General features: G+C 32.1%; 1 long non-coding RNA gene across 1 annotated transcript; it reads left to right on the forward strand.

Annotated features, from left to right (window-relative positions):
- The first annotated feature begins 1585 nt into the window (after window positions 1–1585).
- Window positions 1586–3226, forward strand: LOC104111416 (uncharacterized). The gene is made up of 2 exons (XR_689708.3): window positions 1586–2222; window positions 2968–3226. It is a non-coding gene; the product is annotated as an uncharacterized lncRNA (long non-coding RNA).
- Window positions 3227–6612: the final 3386 nt, after the last annotated feature.

The raw sequence follows: 6612 nt of genomic DNA on the forward strand, positions 1-6612 counted from the left end.
TACGCAGACCTTACCCCTACCCCGAAGGAGTAGAGAGACTGTTTCCGAAAAACCCTCGGCTCAAAAAATAAAAAGACAAAAGGATAAAAAGGGAGACAATATTGTATCACAACAACAATCATAGGATAAATAGGAACACCATGAAATCCAGAAGAAAGATGCAAAGCAAAGGGAGACAATATTAGTAAATATTAGTATCACCACAACAGTCATAAGAAAAATAGGAACACCATGAAATTTAGAAGAAAGATGCAAAGCAAAAGCGATAGCTAGTAAATAGGACATGCACTGAAAAGCGAAATAGTAAGCCACAACATTCCCACTAGCTATCTTAGACAAAAACCCTACATGGCTAGTCCCACCATGGTACGAAGTAAGGCACGACTCAACTACCTCCTAACCTACAACCCTAATAATTCATAGCCTCATCAATACTTCGTCGAGGTTAGGCCCGGCACTTAGAAAGTATATGTGATCGGTTGTACTCATGCTACACTTCTATACTTCTTGTGTAAATACCGGTGTTAGTCCAAGCGGCGCGTAGCGAGACTGTTCAGATTCAGCTGCTTTGGTAGACTTGAGGTAGAATGATGGCGTTCGCAGTTCATGAAACCCCCTTCTATTATGTTTTACTGTTTATTTAGTTTCAAACAATTGTACTTTATTTCAGAACATATTTGTAGTATTCTAGTTGCTTATGTACTTGTGACTCTAAATTTCTGGAATAGTTTAGCATCGCGTTATTTATATTAACATTGTGTTCATTACTGAGTTTATTAATCGATAATTATCATCACCCTGTAATAATTGTTAAAGCTGATTAAGTAATTTAGTTAATATTGACTTACCTAGCAAGTAAAATATTAAGCGTCATTACGGACTCGGGGTCGGATTTCCGGATCGTCACAGGTAGAAGGAAATAACATATGATAATTCAAAAGTTCGATAAATGCATTGTCAGATTGTAGACTCAAAATCTCAGTCTCACTCTTCGAGCACAGATTACTCATCCCAACTCCAAGAATGCGAGGACATTGTCTTCTCCTCTTTTCTACTTCCCTTTCAGTCAATTATCCAGGACAGATGCATAGATAGTCTATCTTTTGCACTCAGAAAGGACAATTAACATTTATTAATCTCATATTATTCATTTAACACAGTAATACCATCTAGAAAAACAAAATCTCACTCTCATCAATCTTTTCGCCCCACTCCTCTAATCCAAAATAAAATGATTGAGATTATTTTCAATCACATGGATTGTGCGAGCAATTATTTATCAGAATAATCTATTTTGAGATATCTGTGATCTGAACTTTATGAAAGAACGATTTTAAGATCTTATCATACTACCTATGTTTCAACATGTTTGGCATAATTTGACTATACGTAGAGTTTAAGAAAGAAATAAAAATTTATATAAATATATTAAGGAGGGACTTGACAAAGTGACATGGCATCTCTTAAAAATTATTATTCATATTTATCTTTTTTCATAAATTTTTGCCTTTTCCCTTTATTAAGTCTCTATTAAAATTCTGAAAAGTCATTTTTAAAAGTCATCTTAATTGAAAAGACACTTTTAAAAGTCATGTTAACTACTACATATCTCATCTTCTTATCCATCCTCCTTCCACGCCAGAGGCCCAGGGCTTCTTTTTCATTAACGTCTTCTTCTCTTTTCTTCTTTTCTCATTTGCTAGATCTAAATCTCTCTCTTCTCTTCTTTCTCCCAACTACCCAAGGTTAATCCCTTCTTCTTGGTTTCAAGATTTGTTTATTCACCTTTATGTTTTGTTGGTATTTTATCTAGCTTTCTATTTACTAATGGTTAAGACATGATATTATTTGCAGACCGTTTTGACATAAACTTATGTTTGTTCTCTTTTATCTTTGCTGCTATTTTATCTCTCTTTATAGTTAGTAATGGTTAACTCTTGATATTATTTGCAGATTATTTGTACAGAAATTTATCTCGAATTTTGTTCTCACTTTTATCGAATTTTCCTCATAATAGTCCTTTACGTTTATCCGGAGCGATGAGCCTTGCAACAATATTCTCTCTTTCATCTTCCTTTCTTTTGATATATTTTATCCAGTAAATTTTAATTTATATATACCTTATGAAGCAGCAACATGGTTAAATGTTGATATTATTTGCAGATTATTTGGACAGAAGTTTATCTACGTTTTGCTCCTTAGATGACTTGGACCATGAGCAAGTAATTGGCTTAATCCAAATATTTGACTTTTATTGCATTTTATTCTAGAATTGACTTTTCATTTTTTATTGCCGATAGGGTTTATGAATTGCAATTACTTTTATTACATGTTCTTTGTGAATGAATGAAATTTTCCTTTGATTGCCTATTTACGTAGATTCTTTATTTCTTCTTGATTTTCTCATCCTCTTTAATTTTTTAGGATTAGTTTGTTCTCTTTCCTATTTTAATGCGGTAGTAAGAACGCGCAGGTAAATTACTAACCACCATGCTTACTATCCTTACAAAGGCAGAGGTGTGAATTATCTTCTTAATTCACATGGCTTCATCCTGTTAATGTGGAACTCCTCCTTTTTGGTGTGTTAATACTCTTTACGGATCTAATTTATCTTTTCTTTCTTTTTTTAATCTTTCTACCTTTTTTTGCTTTATGTTATTTATAAAATTAAAAATAAAAGTAGTCATTATTAAAAACACCAACAGTCTTATTGAAGAAGACTAGACGGTAGTCAAAACATAGCCAAGCCCAGACCCAACTGAAAAGTTTTTGTCAAACGAAACCAAATTGCTGTGTTTTTAGTATGTCCTTTACAAGCTTCTTACGGTCTTATGGTTTATTCAGAATATGAATTATTCCATCAACAAATTGAGACGTGAAGTTACACGTTAGAGTTGATGTCATGAAACAATCAAAATTGATCTCATCGTACAAGAACTCAACAAACTAATCTCTTTTTTTCTACAGTTTTGCTCTACTCAGGAAGAGAGGAGTGCTATTAAGTATCACTTATTCAGTATGAGAGCTAAGTGAAGAAAAAGGGTATGTAAAGGTTAAATACTAAATTCAATAAGTTGGTTTAGAACAATCAAATCATTTACTGAAAATGGCTTGAATTATCAGCTTTGTTTGGGTTCTCTTCTTCCTTCTTTTAAATTAAAGTGGTGAACATTTTGTTTGGTCTAAGAGTAAGTGAGGTAGAATACAACAATGATATTATCCTTTTTCTCATTTTTGTCATAAATATTTTAGTAGAATTTAATGTTTACTCAATGTTGAAATTAATATACCAATGAGGGCAATAAATAATAGTGAAGATAATAAAGGATTGTAGTAATAAGGACAAGTCATATATAGCATTGAGTCCTCTCCCTTAAGAAGATAAATGCTTACTAATGTGTAACGTTAAATCATTGACTAGACTGGTTCAGGCAAATTATTTCTGCTTCAAGCTTTTTTTTTCTCGATAAGAAGAATTGATTTCTCAATGACTATTGAACTTCCTGTTTTTCTCCTCCTCTCTATGGAACTTATGGTTAAGAAAGAACATCACTGGACATAGCGAAAGAAACTGATTTCATCCCTTTAAGATTTCAAGTTTATGGATTTGGGATTCTAATCCTTTTAAGTTACTGGGTTTTAAGTTAATTATTTGTGCATAACTAATAAATTTTTAAAAGAAAAATACAAGATTTAAACAAAAGTTAATGAGTTCGGCTGAACTCATAGCCTGCTCTGTGGCTCCGCCCCTATTCATATTGAATGATCGAAACTTAACTGCACATCTAATCAGGAGAGGAAGTTACTGCAGAATGTTGTATTATACAGTGATTGACTGTTGAAGAGATGCGACACCCACAAAGATAAAATATGTTTATAGTTATATATCCATAGAGTTTGTTTTCTTGCTTTCTTCTCATAAAGTGTTTGTATTCGTATATATGTATGAAACTATTTTTTATTAAATTTGTGGAACCTTTAGTACAATTAAACCAATAAGTTACATGTATGTGTATGAATATCCATTAGAATGTAAAGATGTTTTGCGTAACTGGATCAACGGTAAAGTTGTCTCTATATGACATATAGGTCACGAGTTCAAGCCGTGAAAGTAGTCATTAATGTTTGCATTCGGGTAGGTTGTCTATAGCACACCCCTCGGATGCGGTCTTTCCTCGGACCCTGCGTGAACACGGGATACTTTGTACTCTGAGCTCTTTTTTTAAAAAAAAAAATCTTCCAACTTACAATTTGAATGGAGAGGATATATGTAATTGGATTCTCCCGGTGATCTCATTCTTTCGCGGGAATACTTTTGTTTATCTTAATATATTTGTTAATAAAATTTTAATATTGATGCACTCTAACTGGAAGTATCCTGTACATTTTGCTAATTTTTTACAAAACCTGAAAATATATTACGTATCAATAGATTATTATTTACTCTTCTAGATATTGTTGGAGGAAATATATATTAGAGAAAATTTTCAAAAATGGCCTAATCGGAGCAAAGTGGGATTTAGGGCTTCTACGTCTTTCTCTTTTACTTTGAAAAATGGTGGACTCTGTAATTTACGTTGAAATAGTGCAATTGCTATGAACGAATAGCCTATTCTTTGATGTTTTTACCTTGATTGTTTATTTATATTCTTGAAATTAAGATAATATCATAAAAATATAAAAATATTAATTACATCAAAAAATAAAATTTTTGTTGATTTTTTTTTTTAATATTTAAAAAGTGACATTTTCTCAATTTTTATTTAGTGTTTTAAAATTTATGTTCTCTCTCATTTGGAAATTGTCTTAATTAATTAAACAATACTATTTTCATATGTCAAGAAAGATATTGCACTATAATTTCAGCCTTCATTGATAAGGTTTTTGGAAAGAGTATAATGTACGTTGTGGAGTTGAAGGTTCTATACAACCATACAAATAAAAATAAAAAAAGCTACGCAGGAGGATATAAGAGTATAGCAATTAACCTTGAGAATGCAATTATATCAAGAACAACATGTGACATTATCATTGAAAAATATAGATTAATTTATTATTATAAAAATATAACAACACTGAAATTATTTGATAATATTATATAGTATAATTTTTAACGATTGCGCGAAGCGCGGCCATACTCACTAATTTTTAAAATTTATGAGGTTAAACATGTTATAATATTTGTGTAGCTTTAAAACTTTTAAATTTTATGATCTTAGCCATGTCATAATATTTGTTTATCTATAAAAACCTCATATTTCCTAGGAAAATATATCAGTTTTACTAATAAGCGTATAGTGCAAAACCAAGGGGAATGGATGAAGTTCATTTTGAAAATCTACACAAATTTACAGTCGAGTTTGCTGGAATTCATTTGTCTATTGCGAGATGTATGGTTTGTGCTTACGTTCAAGATCTTTTTAGTAGAGGTGGACGGCGAATAATGGGAAGATGGAAATAGAGAGGACATTCATAGTATTATATGTATATTTTACGATCACCTTAAATTGATAAAAAGTTTAGATACCAATCTATATGAAAAAATAAATTATAGTAATAACAATATATACACATGAATTGCGCAAGTTCTTTTTGGTCAAAACACCATACAACTCGGATGACTGGTTCCTTCCATTGGAATGAAGAAAAGACAGTTTATCTTTTTCATTTTTTTCCTCCTTTACTATATTTCTTCTAGAGGTTTCATTATCGTATTTAAAATTCTAAGGTTTGCTTTGGAAGTTGGACAGGTAGGTAGAATTAAATAGAAAATAAATTAATATTAGTAATGGCATGGTTCACTATTTAGCTATGAGTTCTGATAATGAGATTTTGAAGGTAGAAAGATCAGCATTGGCAGTAGCATCATTTAGTAAATTTTCACGACCCAAAATCAACCTGTCGTGATGTCACCTATCATATTATTAGGCAAATTGACTACTCAGACATTTTCAACACTTTAAATCTTTGAAAGATACGAACAACAGTTTAATTAAAGGAAAAATCTTTTAAAAGCATAATAGGAAGTCATAACTCAATACAAAATCTCTCCCAAATCCAGGGTGTCACCGAGTAGATGAGCATCTACATAAAGATATAGTTTGGTACACCATCTAGAAAAATAAAATGAAAGATAAGGAAGGAGAGTCAAGGTCTACGAACGCCCAACAGCTACCTTAATGATCTCCGGATGTCCGGACTCAGCAACTCAGCAACCGTCGTGACCGGAAACACCTGGATCTGCACACGAGGTGCAGAGGGTAGCGTGAGTACAACCAACTCAATAAATAACAAATCTAACCTTCAGACTGAACGTAGTTACGGTTCAATATAGATATAATAGTGCAGAAATGTAGGCATATTTTCAAGTTCATCAAATAAAAACTCAATACAAGTAAATTAGATCAACTCTAAATGATAGGAGAGATATGACATTTCTATACCTACATGCCACTGTGCATGTTGTATGTGGTATACTACAATGGAAGCCTCGCGTACTCACACTCTCAAGGTACTCAATCACTCAGTACAGTATGGGGCAGGTTTACCCTAGGGAACTCCATCCCAAATATAATGTATAGGTAACTCCATGCCCAGGGAACTCCATCCCAA

The sequence above is a fragment of the Nicotiana tomentosiformis genome, chromosome 12 (assembly GCF_000390325.3).
Source record: "Nicotiana tomentosiformis chromosome 12, ASM39032v3, whole genome shotgun sequence".
In the NCBI taxonomy this organism is placed as follows: domain Eukaryota; kingdom Viridiplantae; phylum Streptophyta; class Magnoliopsida; order Solanales; family Solanaceae; genus Nicotiana; species Nicotiana tomentosiformis.